We start from the raw sequence: 22,887 nt of genomic DNA, 5'->3' as shown, positions 1-22,887 counted from the left end.
TAGAAAAATAGGAAAAAGAGGAATGAGGAAATTAAGAATTAGGAAAATGATGAAAATTAGGAAATTAGTGAATTAATCAATAATTTTTCATTTATTAATTAATTCATTCACAAAGAGGAATAATTAGCCAATTAAATGAACATTTAATTGTGATGAGAAGACTTAGGATAAATAAATAATTTATTAATCCTAAAGAGGGAAATGACAAACCAGGTTAAATGATTAAATCACGAAACCCTAGAAGATGAATTAGGTCTTGATGAAAGATAATTGATTCCATCATGATTTGATTTTGGATTGATAAATGACCAATGTGATAAATGATTTGATTGAGATTGGTTGACAAAAATCAATGACAAATTGACCAAATTGACATGATTGAAAAGGACAAGGATCGATGACGAATCGATCGCAATATGACAAGATTGACAAGGACAAAGATCGACCCAAAATCATGATTGAAGATTGTTGTCGACAAGACCAAATTCGAGAGCGAGATGAATAAAGAATGTAGAAGAATGACTCAATGTTCGCAAATGATAAAAACCAAGTACGAATCATAGGAGAAATGTTAATGCCATACAAAAACCTAAAATGAGGCAATGCGCAAATGTTAAAATATGACTCCGCAAGCGTTGACCATTTTTAGGTGTCTATAGAACCTAGTCAAGTTTGAAGATCTGATGGCTAAGATTGATCATGGGAAATGTGATCAAGGAGATTGAGTAGTTAGCAATTGTTTATAAATAAGGAAATGTTGATAAACAATGTATGCGAGCAAGTGTAAGCACAGGGATGCTACATAGTGATTACCGAGCACAGAAGCTTGAAGACCTATTTGAATAAATAGAGTAGAGAGCCCAGCAAAGGGACAAGATAAGTCCTATGACTAGATTGTTTTGAGCAAATAAGAGTCTGCTTTAGCATTTTAGATGTGAAGTTGCAGATAGATTTTTATTACTATTATTTTGTAAGTGACAAAAAATCTCTTAACCGAGTGGACTTAACAATATTATTTGTAAACCCTCTAGCAAGGTGACATTCTAGTTGAGGGTTTGAAATCCTTTAACAAGGTCACTTCTAACAAAGTGAAGATCCTAACAGATCTAAGGGAAATCTCTTAACCGGGTCACATCTAGCAATGTGTTTGTAATCTTTAACAGGATTTGCTTTTAACCAAGCATAATCTAGAAGAGTATATTTCTTAGTGGGTCCGAAATCCCACAATGGTTTTTCCCTATTTGGGTTTCCACGTTAAATCTGGTGTTATAAGTGTTATGATGATTATGTGTTTATGAGTTTGCATGTTTAGCAATTTTGGTTATATTGCTGAAGTATAAGTTACCAAGGTTGAATCTGTTGATTTTATGGAAGATTAAGTTTGTATGATTCACCCCCCCCTCTCATCTTGTTAGCTATTGGCATCTATACTTTACTTAAGTATTAGAACTATCATCTATCATACATCATCTAATGGACACAAGTTTATCATAACTGCCACTGAGTAATTCACTAAGTGGGTTGAAGCAGTTCTGCTAATAAAAGCAACCGGTAAACAAGTAGCTCTATTCATCCTTAACTATATCATCTGTAGGTATGAGATACCTTCTTCAATTATGACTAACAATGAGGGGCAATTCAAAAACAAAGATCTAGATGAGCTCTGTGAAAAGTTCAAAATCAAACAGCACTGGTCATCCATATACTACTCCCTCAAGGTAATGGACAAGCTGAAGCATCTAAAAAAAACCTTCTAACTATCTTACACAGAACAGTAAACAAATCTGGAAAGGATTGGCATCTGTAGCTCAATCCTACATTATGGGCTTATAGAACAAGTATCAGAACACCTACTGGGGCTACACTTTTTGCTTTGGTGTATGAAGCCCAAGCAGTCTTGCCTATTGAAGTGGAAATTCCTTCTTTGCAAGGTCTTATTACTGATGAAGACTATAGAATATCTAGATTGCAAGAGCTCGAGTTGCTAGATGAACATCTGCAAGTGGAATTTGATCATCTGAGAGCTTACCAAAAGAGAATGCCTAGAGGTTATAACAAAAAAGTTTGATGAAGAGAATTTCAGGTTGGTGACCTTGTTTTGAGAGAGAATCCTAAAAATCAACAGTTTCGAGACAACAAAGGGAAGTTTGAACTCAACTAGCTCAGTCCCTATATTGTTACTACAGTCTTTGGCTCTGGTTCCTATCAACTCTCAACATCAGAATGAGAACAACTCCATGAACCAATCAACACCATCCACTTGAAGAAATTATTCACTTAGTATTCTCCGCTCAAGCAACCTGTACAGCTCAAAAGTCTTGAAAAAAATCCTAAAAATCCGAAAAAGTTTCAAAAAAAAAAAAGAGGAAATGCCTTGGTAAAAAAAAAAAGGATCTTTGCCAAGAAGGTTTAAACCTGGTAAACAGACCCCTCTTTTACTCAAGCGCTCCATCTATCAACGCAAATTTGGAATTTCCTATTTTCATTCCCGCTTTCTTGCATCTTTGCTTTCACTTGTACATATCTTTTAGTCTCTTTTGTGACATCTAGTTCTCTTGGAAACCTCATGGCTTGAAACCGATCAATGTCATAGTCTTATGGTAATCAAATGATCAATCCAAAATGTCCTAAGCAGTTTAACCAAGTTATTTTTCTATAGGTAGTACCAGGTCATCCACTCTAAGTCAATCACCTATCTCCAAACTACTGAAGAGTTTTATCACTGAGTAAACAAGCAAAACAAGACTACTAAAAAAAATCACTAAACTGTTTGAGATATGATTGAAATTTTCTTTGTGCATTGTATTTTACATTGGTTTTTGATTATTATTCCCTCTGAGAAACTCGAGGAAGTTTATCTTGACTAAGAGAAGCAAGGATTGGGGGCATAATACTTTTCTTTGTTTTCTATTTGTAGGAGTGATTCCGATGATCGGGAAACATCTAATACGTTGGGTGTCTATGATAAGTGCCTTCACATCAAGGTGAAATCACCACACATACCTTGACTCTGCTTATTTGTATGCTACAGGGAGGTTGGATTCATTTCTTTGTCTATTTTGAGGGAATTTATTTAATGTCCAATCCAGATGCATGTGTAATTTGTCTAGGGATATGAACAATAAAAGGGTCATTGTGGACAAGATAATTAATATTGCATATATAAAGGAATGAACTCTATTTTGCCTGATGAGTTTGTAAAAAGATCAGTGATGAATATTAAGCATACCAAATCGAGTGACTAAGTTTAAGTTGCATTCATTCTAAATTTTATGCATTTCAAGTGATTTCAACATGATAACAATGATCTCTTTATCGTTTCTACGATCGAGTACTTGTGTATTGAGATGTTGGCTGCATACATAAGCATCTTATATAGATCCATACATTTCATTATATACTTATTTTCATTTAATATTAGTGCATGAAAAATAAACATTTGCATTACTAGTTACTCATTTTCATCATTCATTTGCATATGAAAAAGAAACAAAAGAGAAAAAAACATCCATATTCATCTACATTACATACCTCCATACTGAAAATATATGCATACATATAGAATAAAGAATATAAAAAGACATCTCATAATCAATCAACACAAGTACAATGAAATCAAATCAAGAGCTCGTATAGCTCGTCATAATCTTAGTGTCTAAGAGTACAAATGATATCAACAGTCAAATACAATGTCTCATCACAGAAAGAATCACATTGGCTACAAAAACGATCTATAACAAAATCTAGGAGATATAACAAATCTATCTCTCTGCCTCTCCCTCATCATCGGGTGGAGGAGGTGGTGCCTGCTGACTGACGTCTTGTCTGGGTGCCCTAGCTCCCTCAGATCAAGCCATATACTGAGAATACAGAACAACCTATTGTGCTACTGGGACCACTACACTATAAGCTGCAGTGTAATAAGTTGCACGACTCATCTGATGCAAATCCTATCATTGAAGAGAATCATGCTCTACTCTCACATCTGCAAGCTATCAATCTGATCTAAATGATTTGTCGGTCTCGCTCTGCTAGTTGTGTCTGTGCCACTATCAATTGTGACTGCAAAACTATCACCCTTGCCCTCAAAGACCGTACTATGTCTGGTACTACATTCTCTCTCCCCATCTCCCCCTCTTCGTCTCCCTGCTCATCTTTTCATTTCCTAACCTACCTAGGAGCCGCTCTCTCCTCCAACCTCTGCTACCTTAGAACTGCCAGCCTCAACCCTAACAACTCCTAAGGATCCACCCTCCCCTCTCTGTTGTTGTTGACCTCCCACTGGTACCCTGTTGCTACTAGCACTAGGATCACCTCTTGTCCGTCTAGGTAAATCTACTCTCTATCCCTATACCTGCACTCATCTTTGTACCTATCCTGGTACCTATGCTTGTGTTGGTGCATCCTCCTCAACCTCCTCTATAAGAGGTGCATGCTCTCTCCGATCTGTAAAACGAGGAAAATGATATCTCTGAAACTGTCATGCCCAAACTTTTGGGCACAAATAGAACAATTTTTTTTTTTAATAACAACCTAATAAAACTAAATTTGCTAAAAGGAACCGCAATAACAAGTTTAGTCTTAACTATGTTTGAGTAAATCTAACCGCTAAATCTAGTAAGCGGGATAATTTTACATTACATGCAGATTATTAACTCTCCAAAGAAATTATTATTAACTCAACAAATAATAAATAAATAAATTCATTTAAGAAAAAATCTCTAATTAAATTGACAAGAGATATTATTAATCTCCAATAACCTTTTAATTACTTAGGAACTAAATTAATTAGTCCTAGCACTAAGAATATTAAAACCTATTATTCAATTTTAACAATAATAAAAAATGTGCCTATCAATCTTGACTAAAGGGCCTATGAACCCGTAGTGGAAATTGCTCTAGAGAATTTAATCTAGAATTGCCTAAATTTGGGTGAACTAAAAATAATCCCCTATGGCCAAAATAACTTACAAAGGGAATTGTTATAATTTCATAAAAGATTAAACTCCAAAAGAATTTTAAAATTTAAAACATCATATTCAAATGTTTATATAAACGCAATTAAAATATGAATGTATAAATAAACTAATTAGACTATAGTTAGATTTATACATTCATATATTTAACTATACATATATATATACATTTGGATATAGGGTTCCTTTAAACAAAGAAACTAAAATACATCACTAATTTTAAAATAATGGGGATTACCCTATTCGAAATTCGAATGGGTTTCCCCCCCTTTTCTTTTTTTTTTTCCTTTTAAAAAAAAATTCTAACCCTAACAACATAAAAGTATCTATGCTAACCTATTTTTTTTCTTACTTTCTATCTTGCCCTAACCCAAATATCGGGTTAGGGCTTGACTGCGTTTATTTTTCCTTATTTGTTTGCAGAGTTGAAGGGGTTTAAGTGGCGGAGGCCGAAAGAGGGCGGCCACAAGGTTTCGAAGTTTGGTGTGGGGTGGGGGAAGCCATGGGGGCTCGCCGCAGGAATGGCCGCAACCGTGCCTGCAGGTCACAGCCCACAGAGGCAGCCTTGGCCGCCGCTGTGGGATGTGGCCCACAGCACGACTGCCGCCGCTGCTGTGAGGCACTACCCACGGGGGGGCCAAAGTCTCCCCGTCTGTGGGTTGCGACCCATAGTGCACCTGCGGCCGCCGCTGGGGGTCGCCACCCACAACGTAGGGGGGCCGCCTTGTGGGGGTTCTGTAGGGGCCGAGGGCTCCTCGATACTTTGTTAATTTTTATTTTTTTTGAAAATATATATTTATATATATATATATATATATGTATGTATATATATATATATATGTATGTATGTACATGCATACATACATACATACATACATACATATATATGTATATGTATGTATGTACATATGTACATACATACATGTATATATATATATATATACATGTATGTATGTATGTATGTATGTATGTATATATATGTATGTATGTATGTATATATAAATATATATATAGTTACATTCATACATACATACATATATATATATATATATATATATATATATATATATATGATAAAGTTAGGGATAGATTTAGTTTCAAATTTAACTAAATATGAATATATTTTCTTTGCTTTCTAAAATTATGCAAAAATTAACCAAGTATGGACATCATGGAAATAGGGGCAATTTTTCTTTTATTTACTTTAAACAAACTGTTTATATTTCTTTTTCCTAAAATCACTTAAATCAGGTTTTCAAAACTAACAGATTTAAATAAAGCATTTCTTTTTCTATGGACAATCTAGTTGCTAACTTTAGAGATGGATTACTAATTCTAGATTTATTTACTGCAAATAAATAAAGTGACAGAATTTAATAAATTTTAACAGCAACTATATTAGACTAGAAATCATTTGAAATATTCCTTAGAGATAGACAAATTAAATCTTTTTAACCATAATTTGTAAAAGGGAATAGATATGCTTACTTTTCTCTCATTTCCATTATTTCAATATGCATAAGGAAATAAACTAAACTTTTATTTTCAGAAATAACATGAATACAACAAATATTATTTCAATAACTTATAGGAACTTAATCCCAAAAATAAACATTTCATTTTTGCAATAATAACTTAATAGAATAATGCATTTCTTTAAAGCATATTTAAAATACAATGCAGTCAACATTACAAATGGGTGAGATACCCAACTAGTCTCTCATTTCTATTAAATGAACACTTTAAATAAAATGAATACATTTCTATTTTCAAAATAAATACAACATATAGCTTTTCTTTTACATTGCTGCAACTAAAATTTAATATCCCATTCCCTATTCTTTTTCTAGAAATCAAGTAAAACTAACAACTCCTAGCTTGCCTTTTTCTTTTCTTTCCAAGCAACCTGCAAATAAATCAGAAGGCTATGACCATGGAGAGCTCACCTCCTAGCCTAGGATTTCTAGAAGCCACCCCCGATCTTGGAGAACCAAGCCCTACACAGGTTACACTCAAACAAACACAACAAGCAAGGGAAAACACTTAACAAACACTTTCCCAACCAAGGCTAAACTTCACCATAAAATGTGGTGCTTTCACAAGGGTGGAAGTGAACCAAATACCCTAAGGAGACTGCAAGAATGGTAGATCACAAAGCCATCTCATGACAAACAAAGATATATCATAAGTTCATTAACCCCACATCCTTATGCCCCCCAAGGAATTCATGTCATACTTCCTCTCCTTATGACCCCCAAATGCATACACAAGGATATGCAGCAAGGGTCACATATACAACCCTTGAGATCACTCTCATAAAGAGAGCCTCTCACTTGAGGGATGTCAAACTCCTTCCACCCACAAGACCATCCTACTCTCCCAAGAGTAGAAGGCCTTGGTTACTCCCAAATCACAAGAAAATGCATAAAAGAAACAACAAATAGGTCACATAATAGTTTCACAAAGGAAAATACAAGAAAAAAACTTTTACATACAAACAATCTTTCCAACGTAAACATGCAACATAAAAGGGAGAAGATGAACCAACCTTCAATCTACCCAAAGGTTTGCTAGAACTAGTTTGAGGATGAGAAGCCCAATTCCACAATCCTTTCTTCTACACTTAGCCAAATTTCTATCCCAAAACTATTCTTTTCAAAATTTCAAGATCTCCAAAAATGGAGAGTGGGTGATTACCCACTAAGTCCCTAATCCTTGCCTAAGAAGGCCTCAGTGAGAGTTCTCACAGGTTACTAAAACTGAAAAAGGATAAAGTAAGAGAAAGTGGGGAAAAGGATCTCACATCCAAAAGGAAGGTTATCTAACCTAGATGGAACGTTCTAAATTGAATTTTCGCTTACCTTAGGAAACCCACTTTTTGAGGTGACTAAACAATCACATGGGAGTAGTCACATGCCTAAAAATACTCCTAACCCATAGGTATACCTTATGGACTTTAGCAAAAACCTTTAAACTACCCCTAGGAGTCCATTTGACCCCTTAGAAACCCATCTGAAGTTAACTTTCGGGTCAAACCTGAGTTGACCACTCCAAAGACTCTCTACCCAAGGAAAATTTGGGACCACATTCAAATGTTTGAAAAGGGCTATGGTTGAAGCAACTCCCTCCAAGAGACAAGTCAAAAATCAAGGCACAAATCAACACATGTGTCAAGTGACACAATAAAACACATTACAGAATTACACATAGAATTTGTCTCTTGTTGGATTTACACAAATTAATAAATTCAATTTAACACACATGCAACATTTACTTTCACAAATAAAATACGATACATACGGGGTGTTGTCTCTCCAAATAGACAACCCCTGGTTTTACAAACGTACATAGGTCTAGGTTTGGTTCTCCATAGTATTTCCATGGTCACATGGATAATTTTCCTACGCAACTCAATTACACATTAGTACTTCCAAATAACCTCATAAAATATTAAACACATGAATAATAATTCACATCAAACACTGCATACAATTGACATTAAACAAATCAAGATTTCATATATCCAAATAAATCCACATAAGTAATTATCATAATCCTCATAATTTTGATGCATACATAAGACATGCATTCTATTTCTATCATCATAGTAAAGTCCTGCAAATCCAATATTGGCATACATCATCTCAAAGTTATCCTATTCTAGAATCATATAGAGTTCCTATATCTATAATGCATAGAAATGAAGCATCAATATACATCAATGTTATCCAAATCATGGAATCATATAAGTTCTAAATCCATAATGCATAAAAATAAAGCATCCATAATTGTCTCAACATGAAAATCATTGAAATGCTAGGATGAGTCGGGGTAGGGCCTCATAGAAACCAATCTCTATACTAGGGCAATAACCCCCGCGTCTGCCACATCCTCTAGGTAATCCCATCTCTGCGGTTGTAAACCTACTAATTCCTACATGCTCAACACATATGATAGTCTTAGTGCCCATCCTCGTCTCTCATCCTCCCCATATCGAGCATAGGTTGTGAACTTATGGGATATACTCTACGGTCTCTCATACTATCTCATCACCCTAGATACTACAAACCACTCAATAGTAGACACCAATCTGCCAATAAGAGGTCGAGTCATAAACATATCCTTCCTATGTGCTCTCCAATCATTACATAGCTCTAGACCCCTATACGATCTCCATACTACAATGATCAAATCATCCAACTTCCTCCTCCAATAGTCAGTCTTGTCCAGGTGGGGTTGTGTAACATAACCTTTGTAACAACATACAATAGGCTAGTGTGCCTCCCACGAATCATCTACAACAGGTCTTCATACCAGGATATGCTCCCATGCCCATATCTATAAAACTAACACACCTGTTGCCATGCTCTTCCCCTTCCGATAGACAATCTCATGCATCTCATGATATATATGAGCGAGTAAGCATGATCCCCACCCTAATCTCACAGGATGAGTCAACAAATTCTCAAGTATCCTACCCCAACCACATAGAAATCCCTGTTGTCCTCTATCAGGCATCACAAAACAACCAATCATACCAGCCAAAATGCAAGCTAGAGGGTAATATGTACCATATCTACTCATCAAATCATCCCACGTGATAGCGCGATCAAGGATAGTCTCATCATGGAATATCCATCTCAAAGCCAAAATACTCGGTCGTGGAGTAGAATCATAATCCACCTTATCTCTAGCAAATGAAATCCTCAATATCCTATATATATCCTCCAGCGTGATAGTCATCTCTCCAATCGGTAAATGAAAGGTGTTATGGTCAGAATGAAAATGCTCAACTAATGCGGTCAACATACTATGATTCACATGGATATCAGGCATCTGTAACAACTATCTGAATCCACACAACCCAATATGACCTCTCTATGCGTCTAATAAATCACACTCTAGCCTCATCGTAGATGAATATGTACATCGAAACTGAATATCCAACAACTGAATTTGCAAAATCGAACACACAAATCATCAATACGTGATCAAATTTGTACGAAGAATATGTTAAACATGCTAAAGAGTCCAAATATACAACATTCAAAAAAAAAAATTGTTGTTTACACCTTCAAAAATACTTGATGTTTTCCATACGAGTTTCCACAAACAAGCAGAAACTTGTACAAGAAAACAATATGAGCTGCACAAGTAAACATACTCAAATGACAATTTATAACATGTCGCATGACTAAATGGTCTCTTAAGAACATTTGTGTACAATTCACGGGTGAACACCAGACGACAAACCCTATATGCTCATATCAAGAAATACAAAATGACAGAAACCCGTACAAGAAACAATAACAAACCGCATGATAAAGCGACTCACGACGACTTCAAACATAATTTAAAATGCAAAAATTCAACAAAAATTCAAAAATTGAGAAATGCAAAGGCTTAAGATCGATCACTTACTGATGGGGTGTAGTTCCACGATCGATTATGACGTCTCTAGCTCTCAAATCGATGCTCTTGAATTGAAATTACCATTTTTCTTCGTAGGAGGTTTTTCAAATTTTTAAACTTTGAGAGGTAAAAATGAATTGACAATGACACATTAAACACCTTATATAGCTCAAACGCTAATTTTCAAACTTGCTCCGATGGACATAAAATTTGTACCCTAAGGTAAGTCGACTATCCTGAGTCCATTTTTGGGATCAAAATTGAAATATGACGTCAATTTTCTAGTCGAAATTTCACAATGTTGACCACTTAGCAGTTTCATCCTCAAGTGAATTTTTGAGTCATTTTATGCTCAATTCAACTTTGATCTTAAATTAATTCTTACCTCAATCTTCATGCTCAAATAATTATCATCGCTATATCTTTTTAATCTTTTCAAAATTGCCTAAAATCATTATAATCTTTCACTTTCGCTCCCGAGGGGGCATACTCATTACATCTTTTCAGTGATTATCATCATCATCAAAAGTCGAGAAATTTTTCAAATCTTCATCTAAAGTCGAGCAAAAAAAAAATCTTTTCAAACAAAGAAAATCAACTAAACCTTGTTACTAGGGGCATCTTAACTAAATCACGGCATATCAAGTTGAGATTCTTCGATGTCAAATAAAGCAATCTCTAGGGCCATATCAATCTTTGTCCTTATCTGAATCAATCTTCAAATCGATGTTCAGTTTCATCACATCAAATCAAGTTGGACATTTTCTCTTCCTAATCGGTTCTTGTTCAATCAAGTTTGGAATCGGTTTTATCTCTTTCTCAATCGATTCTTGTTCAATCAAGTTCGAAATTGGTTCTCTGGCTTTGCTCAATCGATTCTTGTTCAATCAAATTTGGAATTGGTTTTATCTCTCGCTCAGTCGGTTCTTGTTCAATCAAGTTCAAAATTAGTTTTATTTATTCGCTCAATCTAGTTCAATCAAGTTCTATATTGATGCTCAGCTTCTTGATCCATCAAGTTCAATAATGGTATCTCACTCTTTATCGATTCTTGTTCAATCAATTTCAAGAACGGTATCTCACTCTTTATCACTTTAATCAATATGTTAGTTTCATCGCTTCAAATCAAGCTGAACATCTCACTCTTCATCGATTTGTGACCCATCAAGTTCAAAATTGATATCTATTTGACATCAACTATTCTTTGAACCAACGCGTTGCTCGCACATTAATTCAAAGAGGGGAAAATGTAATACCCTAAAAATGGTCACCTAAACCATGGGCCCCTAATCTCGACAAACATCACCAAGGTTCTAACTAAAGGCAATTAAACCAACCTTGAGCACCTAATTAATTAATTCTTCAATCATTAATGTTACATGGCAAATTAATCACTCAATATTAATTAAATATTTATTTAATTAATTAATCATTCCAAGTAAACCATTTTGATCAATTATCCTATTTATTTAATTAAATATCCTAGCATATTTAATTAATAAATAAAATTGCCATTTAAATCACAAAAAGAGGAATTAATTTACAAAAAGAGATTTATCACAAAAAGAGGAATTAATCTACAAAACAAAGTTAAATTGAAAACAAAAGAAAAAAAATTAAATTGAGAGAAGAAATCAAACTTAAGATATTTCTTTTTCTAAAATTGAGATAACTTGAGAAATCAGAAAAGCAATTAAATTGAATTAAACATTTTCTCTAAAAATAAAACTAAAATCTTTTATTGAGGAAAGAGGTTCAGTTGCATTGAAAAGGCTTTTTTCTAAATATAAATCTTGAGCAAATAAAATAAAAGTGCATGGAATCACCTATTTTTATCTCAAGTATATGGACTCAACTAAATTTATCTCCAATGCAAACTCAAACTTATAATCTGAATGCATTCAATGAAGCTATAATTGGAATCTATCTCAAGATTAACTTAATCTGATCTCTCAATTATTTCAATTATCCTAAATTGTTCTTTTTTTCTTTAGGAATATCAACCACTCATTGTGAATCGATCTTGACCATTGGTCTCTCTTTTGATTCTTTATAAATTCAGCCTTCATCTCTCATTCAAAACACTCTAGAGATTTATTGTTATTGTGCAGTTTTTTCTCTGAAGTCATTGAAAATATTGTGCTTTGAGATTATTGCACCTTAGCTTATCTTTTTGCATACTTATTTTTTTAATTATGATTGCTTCAATTCATCTAGCTTAATATTCATTCATCTAGCTTAATCTTGCATCCATCTAGCTTAATCTTGCATACATTTAGCTTATTCTTGTGCTCATATAGATTAAATCCTTCATCTTGGTGTAGTCTAGTCACTGGTATTGCGTAGACAAATCTGAGAGCAAGTCTATACTTGCATCTTTTAGAAGGCAATAGGTCAATTTGTATGGTTTTTATATTCATGATTATATCTTTCTAACCATGCATGCAATGACTTAATTAAAGTGTTGTGTCTTATAGCTTGTAGATACTTATTCCACTTTTCACACACACAACTTCAAACTCCTATAGAGCTTCAACCTCCTCTATTCCACTATTGAGAGAGACAATGAGGATAATATTTTGTTTTTGGTTCATCAAAGGATATTTCATGAACTATGATGTAAACATCTTGTTCCCTATTAGGATGGTTTTCTAGTTCTTGTATAGGGAACTATGAGACACTAGTTTCTTTTATAGGGGCAGGGAACTACACAGGGTTTTGAGTTTCAATGTGGCCCTCAAGAGTTTCCTAGGAAGCTTTGGGAGGCTGTTAAGGTGCACTATCAAGAGCTTGTGTAGGGGTAGCAATAGTGTTAGGTTTTTCTTTGGACTACTCTCGAACTGATTTTCTTGAGGAACTATGAGTTACTCTAACAAATTTATCCTACTCAATTTCTACTTTCCTTCACTTTTTCTCTAAATGTTCGCCTTTTTCAAATTCTACCCACTTTGGTATGGGCCCCTTTTTGGACTTTTTCCTAGTTTTATCAGTAGGTGTTGAAAGAAATTCAAACCACCCTTTTCCCCCTAATTCTTTCTTTAGAAAATGATGCTTTATAATCAAACTATGATATCATATTGAGCTACCCCTAGCTTTTACCCTAGACATCATAGAAAAAATTTGAGAAAACAAGAAGGATGGGAGATTAATTATGGCTTCATGTCAGGTATTTTCATACCTTAAATGTGTCAAAATTTGCATTCCCAACCCCAATATGGTCCCATAGTGGCCCTCACAAGTAAATAATTTCATCAACCACATCATGACAATTCTCTAGGGCTCATCCAAATTTTCACAGATCACACCCTTTGTGCTTCCCTCATGAAATAGCAACTCAAGTCATCGCTTTGGCTCTTGATGAAATGCATTCACTAATTTCTCAAAATGAATATGACCCTTATTAACTAGCTCTCCTTCTATTGGAACCCTGAATAATTCGCTAATAACTTGTTGGTTCACCTCATTAATCTCTCATCTAACTCTTGTGACATTAACACGAAAATTTCTCACAAATTATTCAACTAATTCCAACTCAAAACCCCCATACATTTATATAAAATTTAACCACTATGCCTCTCTTAGCAATCTTTCTGTATCAAGATCCAAATTGAATTCCTTCAGCTCTTATTTTCTCTTGTTTCCCACTTTAGTTCTACAACTAAACATCAATGTTTGTGTCAATTTCCTTATTAGTTTCACTACAGAATGAATATTGAATCTTCTGTCCATAATAATTTTTAATAAAGATGATGATTTATGTCACACATTCTACATTGATTTTCTTTAAACAAACTGGAAGGTCTGCATGCCACTTCTTTGTACTTCTTCTTTTGATTTTCAAAGTTGGCAGTATTTGTGATGTGTGCAAGCCTTTTGAAGTAATGATTACTTCAAATTTGAAATGACAATGTCATCATTCAAGTTTATTCCTTTATCTCTCTGTCATTATTAGTTTGACACTCAATACTTTGTAATTATAATGTTAACAATGGGTGGGCAGAAATTTCTATTAAAAAAATGCCTACTAACTATACTCTATACCAACTAAATTAGAAAATAACACTTTGAAAATAAAATTTACAATAAATGCATACCTCTTCACACAATGCATATTCTGTTAGGAGCAATCATGTAGTATTGACCAATCTTACCAAAAGAAACAAGCAGGCTTATCTATCAAGAGCTACCAAGAGCGTATGAATTAACTCAATCAAGAGGAACTTGGAGCTCATTCCTGCATGGACTGAAATAATGCATTAAATGATTAGAACTATCAACCAAATAAAAATTTTCTTCCTTCATAAGAGACATCAAAAACATTTTAGAATCACTATTTCATCCTTGTATTTGCAAAAAGGCATATTACTTGGGAGCATTGAAAGTCATCAGGAGTCATCGAGAGCAAACTAAAGTTGATCTATGAAAAATTGTTTTTTTTTGGTTTTCAACTTTACACTTCAAGGTATGAACCGCCATTTTTGGTTTCTAGCTCACCCCTTGGGTAGACCACTATTTCTGGTTTTCAATCATCCCCGATTTTTTTATAATTTTATTTTTTACTTTTTTTAGAGATAACCCATCATTTATTGTTTTCAATTTATCTCCTTATTCATTCCTTCTTGATGGATCTACACATAATTACATTCCTTCATGGAAGTGATGTCATCCATGATGAGATGTTCAATTCTAGATTAGAAAATCTAAAAGAAATTCCTCTTTTGATGTTGGTTTGTGATATAACTTTAGACAATGGCCATTGACCAACATAATCCTTCTCTCTCCATCTATTAGTATCAACTGAAAAACTCCATTATCAAAAATTTGATCAATTTCATAGGGTCCTAACAATCTTGTATGGAATTTTCGTTTGAATTCTTTAAATCTAGAGTTAAACAATAATGTCCAATCTCCTTTCTTGAACTATCTACTAACAACATGTTTATCATGACATACATTTCTTTTCTTATGAATCACCTTTGTATGATGCAATGCTTCCATTCTCATCTCATCTAGTCAGTTCAACTATAGAATTCTAGTTTTCTTTGCCTCTAAAAAATGAATTCCAACCTCCAATGTTGATCTTAATGTCTTCAATTCAAACTCAATAGGCATGACAAGATTTTTTCCATATACCAATTCACACAAAGGAAACCCATTGGTTATCTTCCATGTTGTATTGTAAACCCAAACTACTTCATCCAATCTATCTGACCAGTCTATTTTTCTCAATGAAACAGTCTTTATTAAGATATTCTCCAATTCTCTATTGGTGACTTCAACTTGTCCATTCGCTTGGGGGTGATATGGTGTAGATCTTTTGTGTGTCATTTCATACCTATGCATGAAATATTCAATCATAGTAGATATAAATTATGGTCCTTGATCAGAAACTACTTCTCTCAGTGCAACAAATCTTTGAAGGATATCTCTCTATAGGAAATTAGCCACCTTGTCTTCTTGTGCTATTGGCAAGGCCTTAACTTTTACCCACTTTGTTACTAGAATACAATGATGTCCTCTTGAAGGTGGATAAATAATTCCCACAAAATTAGTTCCCCATTTTTCAAATGGTTCCAAAGCTATCTGGGGTTGTATTTGCATCTCCATTATTGGTGGAGGTCTTCCCATGTGTTGGCATTCATCACAATGCTTCACATAAAAGGAAACATCCTTTGACATGGTTGACAAAAAATAGCCTTCTCCAAGGATCTTGTGTATTTTTTCTACTACAAAGCAATGTCCTCCTTCTCATTCATTATGACATGCATGTATGATGTCATAAAAATATACTTCTTGCACACACCTATGAAGAACATGATTAGTACATGTTCTAAATAAAATTCCATCTATCCCTTGAAATCTTGAACTTTCACGAATTAACCTTTTTTCTATTTAGGACTAAATTTATTTGGACACTTCCCTGTTATGAGGTAGTTCGCAAGATCAGCAAACCATGGAGATTGAATCGATATAGAAAATAAGTACTGTTCATCTAGAAATGTATCATCCATTGATTCATGATTACCCTGGAAAACCATTCTTGAATGGAAATCAGCAACCATATTATCTTTACCAAGCTTGTTCAAAATAGTTATGTCAAATTCTTGCAACAATAGTAACCATCTTATAATCTGTCCACCTACCATAGTTTTGTTCATTAAACATCTAATGGCAACATGACCTATATGAACAAATACTTTATAGACAATAATATAGTCTAAATTTGTTAATTGCATATACCACAACTAAAAATTAATTCTCAGTTGTTGTATAATTCTTCTATGTAGGATTTAGGTTCTTGCAAACATAATAAATAGCATGGATTTCTCCATCTTCATATTTTTGTCCTAAAATTGCTCCTCTAGCTAGATTAGAAGAGTCTGCATGTATGTGAAATGGCTCTCCCCAAACAGGTCCTTTGATAATAAGAGAGGTAGTTAAATCATGTTTAATAGTTTCAAAGGATATTATACAGTCATCTATCCATGAAAATTCTACGTCCTTTTTTAGTAGTGTGAACAGAGGTTCAAAAATTTTACTAAATCTTTCAATGAATTTTCTATAGTACCTTGCGAGCCCAATAAAACTTCTAACATCAGTTCGAGTTTTCAAAATGTCTATCTATTGAATAATATCCACCTTTTTGGGATCAACTTTTATTCCCTCCTTTGAGATATGATGTCCTAAAATAATTCCTTTTGTCATCATTAGGGAACATTTTTCTTGATTCAATGATAATCTATGATTATTACACCTCTGTAAAAATTTATTCAAACTTTCTAGTGCTTCTTCAAACATTTTTCCATGGACTGTAAAATCATCCATGTATACTTCAACACATGAGGTGGTTAAATCTACAAAAATATCTAGTACAACCATTTTGAAATTAGCAGGTACATTCCAAAGTCCAAATGGTAGAACCCTATATGCATATGTACCCCAAGGACATGTGAACATTTTATTATCCTGATCTTTAGGAGCCACTTGAATCTGATTGTAACCTCTAAAGCCATCGAGAGAAGAGAAATAACTACTGCTGTAATGCCCGCCAAAATACCCTAGAGAAACTAAACACCTAACATGCAAATAGAGATTATTTTTTTAAAATTAGAGTCTATTAACAACTAGTGTAACACATAACATCTTCATCTAACTACATTCATTAACCATTTAACTATTATGAACATACATCATTACACATTTCATAAATTAACGCAAGTGGAAATAACATAACATCATTACATTTTCCCTAGGGTACTTCAACTTCATTACTTGATTAACTACCTTAATGACATCTTACTCACAAGATAAGAATATTCCATATTGAGTTAATGCATCATATTTGATTTCCTAACCATGAGATATGCAACCTACCAGATTATCTATCCATCTTGATTTGCATGTCATTATACCATTCTACTAACATATTACATTCCTACTTTAAAAATGCAAGACAATCCTATAATCCTACATTCATTTTATGCACAAAATCCAAATGTGTTTTAACCCAATATTTCCTATCTACATGCTCTTTTCCTTTTCATGATAATGCAATCCTAATGCATAGATATGATCCATCTTTACTAATCCAATTAATCCTTTCTAACATAAGCATTTCTTACTCTATGAACATTATTCTTCTAAGATTACTTTACATTCTAACTTTCTTTCTAAGCATTCCATAAAGTAATACAACTAACCATAATGCAAATTCAATTATATTTTAACCATAACTATTTAATTCTAAGATACATAGATCACATCCTTACAATAATACAATTACATCCTCATTGTCTCATTACAATTTATAACATAATCCCAATTCCAATTACAATCCATCTTACAATTACAAGTACATAAGATACATCGTGAGCATAGCTCTGCCTACTAAATGATTCCAACTACCACATATGAGAATATTATATGTATTCCATCATGTTCATTACATAAATCTTCTACAAGGTACATCCATATTCATCATGAAGAAGTATCCACATCCACACATGAAGAATCCAAGAGAACATCCCAATGGCTAAAAAACACCAACCACCGACCATGTGGAACCAAAGGAACCACCCCCTGTGCTAGGAGATGACACAAGGTCCCAACACACACTATAGACCTAAGCTAGCTTCCTAACTAAAGAAAACAACCACACAAGGACACTCATGCAAGAACCCACACAATACAACAAGAATAAACTCCCAGAGGCCTATAACACATCAAAACATAAATGCATCCAATAAGGCATAATCATAAATCATCAAGGGAAAACATGTAGGAGTGGAGTGTCATCACATGCCATCCTCAAAACATAACATAAGACACTAGCCTGATGGACATGTGGAGCCATCTCAACCTATGAGAGATTAAGGGAGATTAGCGTGCCATCTTCACAAACTTCTCATGTTTATCCTAAAACATCCTCCCTAGGAGTAAGTCATGAGGATCAAATAAATTGTTATCTTATTAATTAATCTAGCTACCCAACCCATTAATTATTAGGTTATCACTTATTACAAATCATGGCAAACTCCCAATGTGCCCTGGTGGTCTAGACTTCATGCATCCTTACAAGGAACCTCATGCAAGCCTATCTCTCGTGACCCTGGTCATCACATGGAAGCCCACTCCCCCTAACATGGCCCAAACAATAAATGAAACAAGAGGCTCATAATAAAAATCAAATCTGGAATCATAATCATCATACATCCATACACATACATGGTCATCCAAAGGTTATAAAGCCAAATAAACATCAACAGCCTCATAGCATAAAAATGCATCAATAAGATAACCAAATCTGCTCATCAAATGGAATAAATAACAACAAAAAGGCATATCAACTTGTTGGACTGAGCATAATAAATAACTCTCTCTCTACCACAGTTTCTCAACATGATAGAGGCATAAATCCATCATAAAGATAACATAGAAGCGAAAAACATGAAAGATTCATCAAACCAATCAAATGCTCAAGAACCACAAAGAATACCATATAGAATCAATTAAAGACAAGGGAAACCAAGATTAACTCTTTATGAGCTTCCTTCATGGTATTTCCCGTCCAAAGAACTCACAGGAGTAATCCCAAACTCACAAATAAACCCAAAACTGTTGGGCACAACCAAATTTCTCCAAAGAACCATCAAGCCAAGCTACACTAGGAAATCCAAAAGCCGAGTTTCAAACAATAGGAATTGTACAGAGTCATGCATTCATGGAAACACTCTTAGCCAATGAAAACAAAGTATCTTCCCCAAGCCCTATAGCTCAACTTTATATTAAAATCTATGCACATAAATATTTCTCCAAAACTATAGTATAAACTATATAATAAATCTTTTCCCCAAACAAAACCCACAAACAACAATTTCTGTAGACACAAAGAATACACATAAATAAAATAATCTTTACAAAAGACAAGAGATCCAACTTGGAATTAGAAGTGCTCCAAATCCAAATCCAAATCACAAGCTCCAACAATCCAAACAATCAAGCCAAAATCCAAATGTTGCTGAAAAATCTCCCAGAATGGTAACTCGACAACAAGCCTAGACTACCCAATAAAAGAAATCAAAAGAAAAAACCCTAGCCAATGAAAATAAACTAAAATATAATATTTTCTACCAACCCCATGTTAGGTTACTTTTATATTTTCCATTTCAAATTCCACCAATGAGAATCTTTGGAGGGTAGGTAGAAATAAAACAAAATCTTCAATGGGAAGATATTATTATTTTATTCAAATGTTTTTTTTTGAGCAGTGAGCTCTAAGTAGTGTGCCTAAATGCATGTGCATTGACCATAGCAATATTTTCGCATACTACTGCAGAGTATCATCATATTGTGGGTAGGTTCCCACCGTGGTTTTTTCCCTTAATTAGGTTTTCCATGTCAAAAATTTGTGTGTTATGTGTGTTGTTGATGTGGTGTTTATCTTTGCTATTGTTGTTCTTGACCAGATCTAATGTTGAGGTTAATTTGTTTAAGTTTGGTGAAAAATGGTTCACCTCCCCTCTCAGTTTTCCTGCATTGTTGTTGCGAACACTTTGAACGTGAAATATTCTTCCATGATAGAAGAGAGAGCGTGAAAAATTTTGTGCATGCTATGAAGATCACTATTGTCATCCCATGCAAATTCATACATGCATAGCTCACCAAACACGTGTGCATTTTCCTTACAACTCTCCTATTGTCTTTCATGTAAAAAAAGTCATTTGCATGCATTTGGAGGGTTTTCCTTATTTTGTTCTTGAAACAAAATCATGTTGTTAAAAGATACAATAACAATACAAAATTTTCAAGTTGTGAGAATCATAATAGTAAAAAGGTTATGTTATTTTTATGTCTTTGTAAGATTTTCTCTTGAACCCCTACAATCATAATAGAAAAATTATTTTATTATTGTTATGTCTATGTGATATTTTCTCAAAACCCTAATAGAGTTAATTACTTTTAAGATATGACAGGAAGGAAAAAGAATGCCAGTCCACCCTATTGGGTCTCAAATCAGCAGATTGGATAGGTTCTAAGGAAATGCCAACTCCTATGATTAAACCCTCCAATTGACTTGGCCAACTTATAGAGTGAACCTATTTGGTTACTAACTCTCTCACTTTAGGCTTTGCAAGACCTAGGCAGGTATACCTACTCACTAATTGTTCCTTCAACTAATGCTTTTTATAGAAGATTTAGTGTCTTAATCTAATATCTCCTAGTCTCAGAATGGCATAAGTTTCTTAAATAGACTGATTTCAGATGTGTGTATTGATCTATGTATCTTACAAAAGTATATATGTTACACTTTAGCTAAATTCCCACTTAGTTGTAGAAATAATACAACTAAGTGGGAAGAAATTATTATTTTATTCAAATGTGCTCATACACTTTGACTAATAAATAAAGTCCACTATATAAATAAAACATAAGCCATAAATAAATAAATAAATCAAATAGGGAAATTAAAACCAAAAGCTCATAAATATATAAAGAGCCAAATAAATATTAAATATCAAATGAACTATTAAACCATAGGCAAATAAATAAATAATTAAATACCAATAAATATTAAACCACCATATTTAAATAAATATTAAACAACAATAAAGATTAAACAATAAATACCAAATAAATATTAAAATCACACAATAATTAAACATAAAATATCAAATAATTAAATACTCAAGGCATTATTAACTATAAAATCACAATTCAAGGATCACATAATTAATCTAAACATAACCAAATATATCAACCATCTCTAAACATACTCACAATATTGAAAAGATCAAACTCACTAACTGACGTAGCAAATTACGCCAAGATGTTTACGACACATGGTGAACACCTTAGACCTAGAGTATGTGTAGCGAAATCATGTCATTTCTGAACCACATAAACCATTGAAATTAAAGACACACTTAGACATGTGAAGCTAGGTGGAGTCGATGTCTGGTACCTGCAAAATCCTGCAACCACAAAACAATGATACAACATATGCATATATCTCATAATAGAAAAGTGATAGGGAATTGCGATGGGACATCTCACTTGCAATGAGTGATGTGACATCACCCCTCTCACGAAGACAGTCATACAATAATCAAACACATCTCATAAACATCTCATCATATATAGCCATGAAATAGGGTTAGCATAATCATAATCAACATTAAATCCATGATCAACATAATCTATCAATGATTCATCACATAGTAAGCATATGAAACATCACATACGTATATCCATCAAATCACATTATCAATAATGATAGTATCAACATCCATATAGATCATCAAAATAGCATATGTCCAATAGCCTCTAACATCAATAGTAAGTAACTGAAACACATGAGTAACCATCATCCAAATCATCAAATATAGTCTAGATAAGTCTATCAAACATAAAATAATAGTCAACTCTAGTCAGAATAGGTCAAATCAAGGGTGGACACTACAATTTCCAACTAGATTATCAAGTACCTAATCAATAAATGGTAAAGGAAAATAATCCTTCTTGGTGGCTTTGTTTAATTCTCTACAATCCACACACACACATGCCACTTACCATTTTTCTTGGTGACAATTACCAATGGGGAAACCTATTAACTATCCGAAATTAGATAAATGAAGCCAACTTGCAACAATTTTTATATTTTCTTCTTGACAAAATCTCTAAGAGCAAGATAAATTCTTCTTTTCCCTTATCTCATAGGTTTAACATTCTCAATATAGATATAATGAGTACAAATAGATGGGTGGAATCCTCTCATGTCTTTGTATTCCCAAGCAAATGCTTCTATATGTTTTTCCAATACTTGCTTCAACTCTTATTCTTGTGTAGGAATCAAAGATGAATTAATGAAAAGAGGTTTATCCTCTGCTACTTAATTTCCTTGGTTTCATTCTTATCATCAGTTGGATCTCCTACACATGTGCTCAAAGGACAAGGGTGTGGCATAGTCTGATGCAAAATTCTTTTGCAGTCCTCTTCCTCA

Source organism: Cryptomeria japonica, chromosome 2 (assembly GCF_030272615.1).
Source record: "Cryptomeria japonica chromosome 2, Sugi_1.0, whole genome shotgun sequence".
Classification (NCBI taxonomy): Eukaryota; Viridiplantae; Streptophyta; class Pinopsida; order Cupressales; family Cupressaceae; genus Cryptomeria; species Cryptomeria japonica.
This window is presented reverse-complemented; position numbering follows the sequence as displayed.